Genomic DNA, 10,745 nt, shown 5'->3' on the forward strand with positions numbered 1-10,745 from the left:
CAAAGGTCAGAGAGCAAAGGTGTGGCCGGCTGTGGAGGGAGCGGGGGCAAAGGTCAGAGAGCAAAGGTGTGGCCGGCTGTGGAGGGAAGGGGAGCCAAAGGTTGTTTGCAGTGTTGGGGAGATAAGAATATTCAGGAATTAGATGGTGGTGATGGTTTCACAGCTGTGTGAATATACTGCAGACCACCGGGCACTACACTCTAAAGGGGTGAATATTATTGGTGTGGGGATTGAATCCCAATTTTTAAAAGATTTGAAAAAATTAATGTTTATTTGTACAATATGTAAGACATTGATTTTTGAATACAGCGATACCATCCCCACTCCCCATAACCCTGGTTCCTCCAGGCACTTGGAGCCATTGGTGGAAGGAAGGACGTGGACTCCCAGAAGATGATTCGCAAAGGTGCCACGTAAGCAGAGGAGCCCCATAAGCAGAGGCCCAGTACCACGTAGGCAGAGGAAGGCCAGGAGCCAGCTGCTGAGGTCCTGAGGGAGAGGGAGGGGCACCTGCTCAGCCTTGCCTGTGTGTGTGGATCCTTCTCTCAGTCTCTCTCAGGGGAGGCTGCCTGGACATGCATGCGCTTTGCGGTTCTGTCCTCCCAGGCTGCCTGCTCTTCCTCTTGAAAGCAAAAGCCTTCACTTGCTGAGGATGAGACGATGCCCTGGTGCCCCTTGCAGAAGCCAGTGTCAGAGCCAGGAGCCGTCGTGGGCATCACCTGCCCCAAAGTTACGAGTTCTGGTGAAGGGGTCGGGACAGCCCCTTTGAGAGTTCAGCAGAGCAGGTCTGCACAGGGCCCACGCCGTGCACAGCCCACACTCCACATGCCTTGGTGCACACTGATGGCGGCAGCCAGCCACGGGGACCCCAGGCACAGCGTCACCCGCATGAACGTTAGAGCAGCCTCCAGAGGCTGGTTCTGTTTCCACACCTGGTTCGCGGGTGACACAGTTGTGACTTGGCTCAGGTCAGTTGTTGGGGCCTGACCAGCTGTGGGTGGTGGGGTTTTCTCGGACACTTCATCTGCCCTCGTTCTTGTTGGAATTCCTTCTGCCTAAGAGTGACAGCTTTAAAAGCGGAATGGCACCACGTCTCCATCCTTACACAGAATCCCACATGGGAAGACCCTAGTCGGAGGCCCCCGGCCTTGCCCGGAGCTGGACTTCAGGGCAGCAGGAAAGTGCAGTGAGAGTGAGTCACACCTGAGGACGGGGGGCTGTCTTCAGGCTCTCGACAGGTGTGTCGCATAAGGCGCTGGGGAGCGGGGCCGGAATGCCACAGGCTGCTCATCTGGGGATTCTGGGCAGAGCTGGAGCAGCCAGGCAGAGAAATATCCTCCAGTTTCCAGAGAGTAAAAGCTGATGGTCCTACCAAGGCATGAAGGACAGTGATGGACAGTGATTGAAGGTGATGGACAGAGGACGACAGTGATAGACAGCAACAGAGAGTGATGGACAGTGATGGGCAGTGATGGACAGCAAAGGGCAATAATGGACAGCGGAAGACAGTGGACAGTGATGGACAGCAAAGGACAGTGGAGTATAGCGGAGGACAGTGATGGACAGTGGAGGACAGAGAAGGACAGCAATGGAAGGACAGCCACCCCAGTCAGCACAAATGAAGGCCGAGTGGGGCCCATGCATTCCTGGGAGGAGTGGCAAGCTGGGAAAGGCCGCCAGGGCAGGGAAACTCAGGAGAGTGACAGCTTATTCAGGCCAGGACCTTGTGCGTCTTCTCCTTTTTTCTTTCTTGGTAAACCCGGTGTATTCATTTTCTGGGGCTGCCATAACAAATTTCCATAAACCTGCAACTTAAAGCCATGGAAGTTTAGTACGTCACAGTTCTGGAGACTAGATGTCTAACAGCCAGGTGTGAGCGGGGTCGCACTGCCTTCAAAGCTCTGGGGAGGGTCCTTCCTGCCTCTCCCAGCTCCCGTGGCTCCCAGCTTCCTTAGCCTGTGGCTGCATCGCTCTGCTCTTTGCCTCTACCTTTGCATGACTTCCTCCTCTCCTGTGCGTCACTTTTTATGGTGCTTGTGATGCCGTTCAGGGCCCACCTGTGTAATGCAGCTCTCATGTCAAGATCCTTAATCACATCTGCAAAGAACCTTGCCCCAAATTCCTGGCTTCAAGCAATTCGCCTGCCTTGGCCTCCCAATGTGCTGGGTTTGCAGGCGTGAGCCACTGTGCCAGGTCTAGATTTTGGGGGCCACCTTTCAGTCGCTGCCCTTGGAGTGGCGAGGAGGAGGCTCTGCTGCTCTCCCACACCTGCAACAGCCCCAGCCTGCCCTGCAGGGCAGACCTTCCTTGTGGCAGAAACAACAGGAAAAGGAAAAGAAGAGGAACCCAGGCCTGGGTTCCCGCAGAGCTGTCCGCAGGGCCTGTGCGGGGCTGCAAAGGCCCCTCTGTTGTCAGAACACCCCGTCCCCGTCACCGAGAGCAGCCAGAACTGCCATAGATCATTTCAGATGAAACTAGGAGAAATTTCAACTGCAACAAACACTCCTGGAAAAGGAGAGGCCAATCCCCATGGCTCCACGGAGAGCACAGCCCGACCCCTTCATCCGGACCCACAGGCAGTGTTGTTGACTCTGTTCTTCCTTTGGAAGAAAAGGGTGCTTGTTGGTTTCCAGTTTACTGCAGACACAGAGAGGCCCCTCTCTGGCTTGGAGCCTGGCCCGGGTCTCTCCAGTCCCAGCTTCTCCTTCCCGAAAGGAACATCCTGCCCAACAGTGCAACACGCATGTGCACTCGCAGTGTGGGAATCAGGCCGAGCTGGACTTCAGGGGCAGCCCAGGATGCTGCATCAGGTGAGGTGTTTCCCGGAGGGTTCCTGGGAGCTGCCTGGGAGTGGCCAAAGCTTCTTCCCAGCTGGCTTCAGCCCAGGCTTCCTGGGTGAGATTCTTGTTCCCTGGCCCCTCACGGTACGCGTGGTCCTGTTCCCCGCAATCCCTCACCCCCCTGAACTCCGTTCCCACACTCAGGACCCACCCAGATGCAAGCTCCCCGCAGAGCAGTGTGGCCCCCCACTTCCAGCCCTGACAGCACACACCCTGCCCCCCACCTCCATTTTGGAATTTTGCTTCACCAGAAATACCGTTTCCCACCCTGCCTTCTTATTCTCGGAGGCAGATGCACTTCAGCTTCCTGGGCCCTCGGTCACCGTGTCGCCCTGGTTTCCATTGGCAGTGCCGCCTCTCCCTCACTCGGATTGTCCTGAAAGGGCTTCTGTGCGGCCATGCGGGCTGTGTGTGCACAACCTCAGGGGGCACATCAACCGCGTCCTCGGGCTGGTGGTAGAGACGTGGCGAGGAGGAGGCTCTGCTGCTCGGCCTGAGCGTGGCCGTCAGACTCTCCCCGGGACTATGAGCCCTCGGCTGAGGGGGCAGAGGGGCAGCTAGGATCATGGCCGCAGCTCCCGGAGGGGAGCCCCCAGCCACTGGCTGTCTCCCTGAGCCTGCTCCCCAGGCTGCGCCTTTCCTGACGTCCCTCCAGGCTCCTGTTGCTGGCGACCCCAGAACCAGCCCCGGCGCTTTCCTGTCCTCCCTGTCAGGGTCCTTTCCCAGAGGTGGGAGCTCGGGGCGGTGGGCCTGTCCTGGGAGAGTCACGTAGCTTGTTTAAGGAGAAGATCCCCGTGGCTCCTGTGCACATGTGTGGCCTCTCTCCCCAGGGGCTGCTGTGAGCCTGGGAAGTCCCGGGAGGTGTCTCAGGCCCCAGAGAGCAGCCTCCGGTGCGCCTCGCACGCCTCGCACACGCCCTCCTGCAGGTCGGCTGACTTTCTCCTCCGCCTCAGCCAAGTCTGCCATGCCGAGCAGGTGGGAACTGAGTGGAGGCCTTGCAGGATTCTGAGTCCCAGCTCTGACACCCACCTGGCTCAGCACCTGCCTCCTCAGCCTCCAGCTGCACGGGTGGCTGCAGGCATCAGGGTGTGATGGCAAATGTGGCGGCGAACGTGGCTGGTCCGGTCAGAGGTCTCTGCATCCTCCGTGGCTGGTCCAGTCAGAGGTCTCTGCATCCTCCACACCTCTGGCCAGGTGAGGCCCAGCTTGTGTCCCTCCTAGCTCTACTGACGGATGGCAGGACGCTGAGACCCTGAGCCCGTGTATCCTCGGTTCTTGGTGCTTTGCAATGCCCCTGGCCCTGGCTGCAGCCGCCGCCTGGCTGGGCCCTGAGCCTGCCCGCCCTACAACACTCACTCTTCAGGAAGAGGGAGCGTCGGCCGAGAGGAGAGCAAATAAATGTAAGGGGAGAGGGTGCTTCCTGAGACACTCAGTGGGGCCAGGGCTCCTGTGGTCTCCTGCCTTGGCCATTCCGTCCATCTATGGGAGGGCCTTGGCCTCTCTGCTTTCAGGGCTGGGTGCTGGGGCTAGGGGATTGCAGCCACAGCCACTCCACGGCACTGGCTGGGAGCTTGGATCACCTGGGCGCAGAGGAAGCTTTGATGGCAAGGGTTGGTGTGGCTCATCTCGCCCACCCCACAGCCATTACCGTCCCACAGACACCTCCAGATCCCAGCCTGCCGGCCCTCCTCCTGAGCCTCCATTAGGCTCCATCGTTCCCCAGGCCCCATGCCACCAGCAAGAGCAGCCCAGCCAGTGCAGACCGCACCCCTCAGCCTCGGCTGGGACTGAGCACCCCGCCCTGTGCTTGTCCAGTGTGCTCTCCCCGGCCCTGAGGCAGGTGGCCTGACCCCATCTTCAGAGGGGAAAGCCGACTCTCCGGGAGGCCACACAACCACGGGGAGTGGGCACAGAAGGAACCCAGCTCCGTGCCAGGCTGTGTCAAGCTGACGTTTGGTGCCTGGAAGCAGCTGTGGCCTCTGCAGGGCTTCCCGGCGCAGCTGTGGGCTCTTCCAGCGGAGAACGTGGGCTGCACCAGCTTTGGGGTGCACCGCTTATGGGGTAAGGCCATGCCCGTGGTTGCTGGCTGACGCCAGGAGTAAACGCAGACACCAAAATAGCGCAACCCAGACCCGGCTGGGTGGCAGGCACTGCCGGTGCCTCTCGAGGGGGCAGCAGGGGCAGCTGCAGATGAGGCACGAAGCCCCAGGACTGGCTGCCAGCCCTCAAAGAGCCCCTGGGTCCCCCCAGCACAAGTCTCTGCATGAAGCCCCCAGCAGGAGAAGGGCTTGCTGCCCTGAGCCCAACAAAGCACGAGACAGAGGCCTCACTGAGTCCAGGCCCCGCACTGGCCCTCCCCTGGATTGTGAGTCCAGGCCCCAAGCCAGCCCCTACCCTGCATCTCCCCAGACCCTCTCTGTGGGAACCCAGGGGCCGGGGCCGCTCGACCACATCTTGGTAGCTCTCATCTGGGACCTCATCTTTAATCTCAGCAACTCAGGGATCAAAGAGAAAAGCAAGGCCGAGGCAGGCAAGGCTGGGGTTTCTTGCTCAAGCATTCGGATCATTAAACAAATGAAAAAAATCAAAGAGAAGGACAGCCAGGCTGCTGCCTGTGGACCTGTCTGCCCTCCCCGGAGGCCAGCACCACACACCCCTCCCTCTCTCTCCCCCTCTCCTCTCTGTCTTTCCTGATGGAGGCCCCGGCGTGGGGTCCGTGTTTGGGGAGCGCCTCGCTCCCTTTGTGTTGCTGTAACAAACGCCCTGGACGGGGTTGTATATAAGCACGGAGTTTTTCCGGAGGCTGGAAGGCCAGCACTGAGTCTTCAGCAGGGTCGCTGCTTGGCAAGAGCTGCTCTCTGCTTCCAGAGGGCGCCTGATTGCTGCCTCCTCCAGAGGGGACGAAGGCCGTGGCCTCACGTGGTGCAAGGAAGGAGGGCGAGAGGGGGCTCCCTTCCACCTGGAGCCCATCCACAGGTGCTGTCCCCTTCACCCAGAGGCCACGTGTCTAAGTGCTGTTGCAGGGGGGACTCTCTCTGAACACAACTTGTGGAGGAGATGTCACTCAAACCAGAGCGGGGAGTGCCAGGAAGGACTCAGGAGTGCCCCACGGCCATGTCCTGGCTTTGGAAGCACAGGAGACGCCCGGCAGCCTCGCGTTTGCTTTTGCGTGAGGAGGAAACACCAGTGGCCCCCTCCCCAGTCTCTGCCGCTCCCTCTTCCTGCCGGAGCCCAGGAGGCACCACCCTGCACTGAGAAGCCCCCACAGCAGCCATAGCAGGGACTTCCTTCCGTCCCCATCATCCTCCCCCCGCATCACCTCATTTACTTTTACAAGAACCCCCGGAGGAAGCAAACATCCATTCTCCTGTTCTGCAGATGAGGAGACGGGGCGGGGACGCGCCGAGCGACCCACGGGAGACGGGGGTGGGGACGCGCCGGGCGACCCCACAGCTCAGAAGTGGAAGGCCTGAGTTTCACTCCAGGTCCTGGGACTCCCAGTCCCCAGGGCTGTGCTCTGGCAGCGCCTCCTCACCCCGGTGTGGGAGTGAACGGCACAGGACGCCCGCACTGCAGGTGCAGAGAGAGGATGCAAGGACTACAGGTGCAGAGAGGACGCACCTGCAGACAGGTGGGGGCCCTCAGCAGGAGACACCTGTGTGCAGGAAGTAAGCTGCACCTCATCACTAGTCACCCACGGGGCCACACAGAGACCCTCCTGCTGGCCCCCAGTCAGTGCTTCCCCCCCAGAAGGAGTGTCAGAGACAAAACAACAACACATTTAGTTTCAAGATCTGAGTTGGGTTTTATTTGCGACTCTAGAATCGGGCAACACCTCTTTCCATAAAACACAACGAATGCTCTAATGAGCTGAGGGGAGGTCGGTTTCACAGACAGAAGAGGCCCAAGGAAAGCAGACAGAAACCAAAGGCGTGCTGGTCACTTCAAAGTTACTTTTCCTGTAAAGGTTAAAGCAGAGGATTAAAGCCCACGCCTGTGATCCCAACACTTTGGGAGGTCGAGGCAGGCAGATCACTGGAAGTCAATGGTTCGAGACCAACCTGGCCAACATGGTGAAACCCTGTTTCTACCAAAAATACAAAAATTAGCTGGGTGTGGTGATGCATACCTGTAATCCCAGCTACTCAGGAGACCGAGGCAGGAGAACTGCCTGAACCTGGGAGGCGGAGGTTGTAGTGAGCTGAGATTGAACCACTGCACTCTAGCCTGGGCGACAGAGCGAGACTCTATCTCAAAAGGAAAAAAAACAAAAAAGGCTGGGTGCGTTGGCTCACACCTGTAATCCCAGCACTTTGGGAGGCTGAGGCGGGCAGATCACGAGGCCAGACTGTCCTGGCCAACATGGTGAAACCCTGTCTCTACTAAAAATATAAAAATTAGCCAGGCGTGGTGGTGCACACCTGTAGTCCTAGCTACTCAGGAGGCTGAGGCAGGAGAATCGCTTGAACTCGGGAGGCGGAGCTTGTAGTGAGCCGAGATCACGCCGCTGCACTCCAGCCTGGGGACAGAGCGAGACTCCGTCTCAAAAAAAAAAAAAAAAAAAGGGTTAAAGCAGAGGTGACTTCCTTATCATGTCTGCTGCTTGTTGGCTTCTGGTGGCTGTTTGGGGATTCGGCTGCTATCTCTCCCTGGTTTCTGGGAAGGGTGGGGGCGGTCAGATACAGATCTTAGGAACCGCAGCATGAGTGACTCCATTTTCGTTTTGCCTGTTGGGCCTCCTGCAGGAGCTCCATCCAAACCAATGGCCTCTGCATTCAGTTTTCTTTGACGGGAGCAGTTGTCGGCCCCTGCTCAGCACTGGTGGGTCTCGCCTGTTCTGGGGGGGTCCATGTAAGTGGATGGCACAGCCCAGACCGCGTCCAGTGTGGCATGAGACTCGTCTGTGTCCTGGTGGCAGTGGTATACTTGTTTGCGTGGCTGTGCGGTCCTTAGTGATGTGGACACGTGGCCGTCCGCTTGCCATGCCCCTGTGCATCTTCTGGTTGCTTCGGCTGCTGGCTGTAGTGGAGATGGCGGCTGTGAGCCTTCTAGACTGTGCTGCTCAGGGACTCCGGGGCCAGGCAAATGCCTAGCTGTCCCTGTGACTCCAGCACACGAGAGGAGGCATGTGGCTTCTCCAGGCTCAGAAACACACCCAGCCTTCCTGCTGCCGGGCCTTTGCTTCCTCACTACCCCGCAGCACCCGGGGCAGGGCCAAGGCCTGCATCGGGGCCCACTCGCCTGCTCTTCGTGGCGCTCACTGCCGTCCGTCTGGTCATCCCTCGAAGGGGGACACTGAGTTGTGCCTGCACCCCAACATGCTCCCAGCACAGAACCTGGAACCCAGCAGACGCTCAGAAATGTCAGCGTTGAGTGAATCAACACTGGCGGTGTTGGATGACTAATTAACAAAGGCATCTCAAAACAGAGGTGTGAGTTGGGGACCCAGTGAGCATTCCTCAAAGTCTCTAAAGAAACAGATCTCATTTCTGAGACCTGGCCCAGCCAGAGCTGCCTGCTGTGAACTTGGGATTTCACCAAGAGCTCCCGTTTCATCCTTAAAATGCACTTGAATTTCACTTTGTAATGTACTTAAGCTTGTTTTAATATTGAAACAATGCTATTTTTATTTTTTTTTTCTAGATGAAGTCTCGCTCTGTCACCCAGGCATTGGCATTGGCGTGATCTCGGCTCACTGCAACCTCTACCTCCCGGGTTCAAGTGATTCTCCTGCCTCAGCCTCCTGAGTAGCTGGAATCACAGGCGCCTGCCACCACACCTGGCTAATTTTTGTATTTCTGGTAGAGACAGGGTCTCACCATGTTGGTCAAGCTGGTCTCGAACTCCTGGCCTCAGGTGATCTGCCCACCTCGGCCTCCCAAAGTGCTGGGATTGCAGGTGTGAGCCACGGCACCTGGCCTGAAACAATATTTTAAACTGCTGGTCAGGTCAAGGGTTTATCTGCCTCTGCACAAGTCCCACCCCCCTTTCCTGGGCAGGGGTTGGGTGGGGAGATGTCTCAGTGCCCCCGCAACCCAGTCCCTTCTCTCCCTCCACTGTCCCTGCCCCGACCCTCACACTGCCCGGTCCTGCAGAAGAGAAGCAGCCCAGTTTGGGAAGCTGGTAATGCCCACCAGTCGGTCACCAGCGTTGGTACCACTTTGGCTGTCGGAAGCCAGCTGGGCCCGGGAGCACATGGGAACAACTCCCATCGCACAGGAAGTCTCCTGGTCCCTCGGGAGCATGGAAGCGCAGCCACACAGCGCCTGTTTGAGGCAAGGCTCTCAATACCTTGCCCTCTGTGCCCAATACCTTGGTCTTCTGCTAGGGGTCCTCACAGTCTGGGGAAACTGAGTCCACATGGGCCTCAGGGCTGGAGCTTGGAGCCCAGGGCACCCAGTCAGCACATTCTATCCCCCGGTCGGTGATTGTTTGGACGTGGACACACGACCCCAGCTAGGCCCATCAGGGTGGAGCGTGAGCTTTTGGCTGGGATGCTGGTGCGAAGTTACTTTGTCTTGCTGGAGGCGAATCATGAAGCTTGCAGCCTTAGAAGCTGCCAGAAGCATCTTGGGATCTCAGGATGAAGATGGAACTGCACACGCACACAGAGCGCTCAGCAATAGTGTTGAGCTGCTGGATCAAGTCACACCTGAAGTTGAACTTTGTTCTAGACTTTTCATCACACAAATCAATACATTCCCTTTGCTAAGCCATTTGGGGTTGAGATTTTTGCCTCTAGCAACTAGAATCTGGGAAGATTCCTGGCTAAGATGCGCATGGGAGGGGCCGAAGCAGGAGGACCCTGTGGGGTCCAGCTGTCACAGCCCCAGGAACTGAGCTGTCAGTTCTGCAATCTGAGGAGCTGGCCCTGTCTCAGCACATTTTTAACTGTGACTCCTTAGCCCCCATGGCCACGCATAATTCAGCACAGCTGCGAGTTTCTTGGAGCTCAGGACAGAGCAGCTCAGAATTGTCGAGCAACATTTGTACTTCTAGGCGATGCACACACCCTGACATTCCTCCCATTTCCTTCTGTCCTGGGCCCCAGTTCTTCACGGACGCCATGCACAGGCAGCAGCGGGGCGGGGTCAGACAGGGCTGGAACCAGCCACGTGTAGTCCCACCATGCAGTGAGTCAGAAGCCAGGACCAAGGCAGCACCGTTGTGGGCAGCCCCGGGTCAACCCCACGCGCTTCTCTCCAGACACAGGACAAAGCCGTTTCAGAAGGACCTGGTGGCGGAAGGTGATCCACAGGAGACAAAAATGGGCAGAGAAGACACAGGCATCCACAGGACACGCCATGGCCAGGGTGTGTTTGTCACCACCATCAAGACGATGAAAATTAAACAGCAATGGTAACGCGTGTGCTTAGAGCCTGGTGGAGACGGCCCCCTTGGTAACGGAAGCCCGGGAGGGGATGCAGTGAACAGGCACACTCCCATCAGCACATCTGGCACAGGGGTTTGGAGGACAATTTAGTGGAATCTCCCAGAACTCACCTGGCACTTCCACCTCTAGAGGTCTATGCTGTGGAAATACTTGCACAAACAGAGAGAGGTCACTGTGCAAATATGTCCAGTGCAACATCGATGGTAAAACAAAGTCATGATGATTGTGACAGGAGAACTCTGTCTTCCAATCAGAGGCCAGTTAGAGAAGGTAAGAGACGCCAGTGGTTAAGAGGAACGAGCCTCTGCTATAGAGGAGACGCAAGAAAGCCACCAGTCGAGGTGTGAGTGCAGGAAAGCCCACGCCGTGTGCCTGTATATGCAGAACACAAAATCTGGGCAGGTCCACCCCAAACTGCTGGCCATGCTCCCTCTGGAGGTCCTGCCCAGGACCAAAGGGGCTTTCAAGCCTCCGAGGGCCCCCCATGGTGCCCTGGGGTTGTAGGACCCCTC

Source organism: Piliocolobus tephrosceles, chromosome 20 (assembly GCF_002776525.5).
Source record: "Piliocolobus tephrosceles isolate RC106 chromosome 20, ASM277652v3, whole genome shotgun sequence".
In the NCBI taxonomy this organism is placed as follows: domain Eukaryota; kingdom Metazoa; phylum Chordata; class Mammalia; order Primates; family Cercopithecidae; genus Piliocolobus; species Piliocolobus tephrosceles.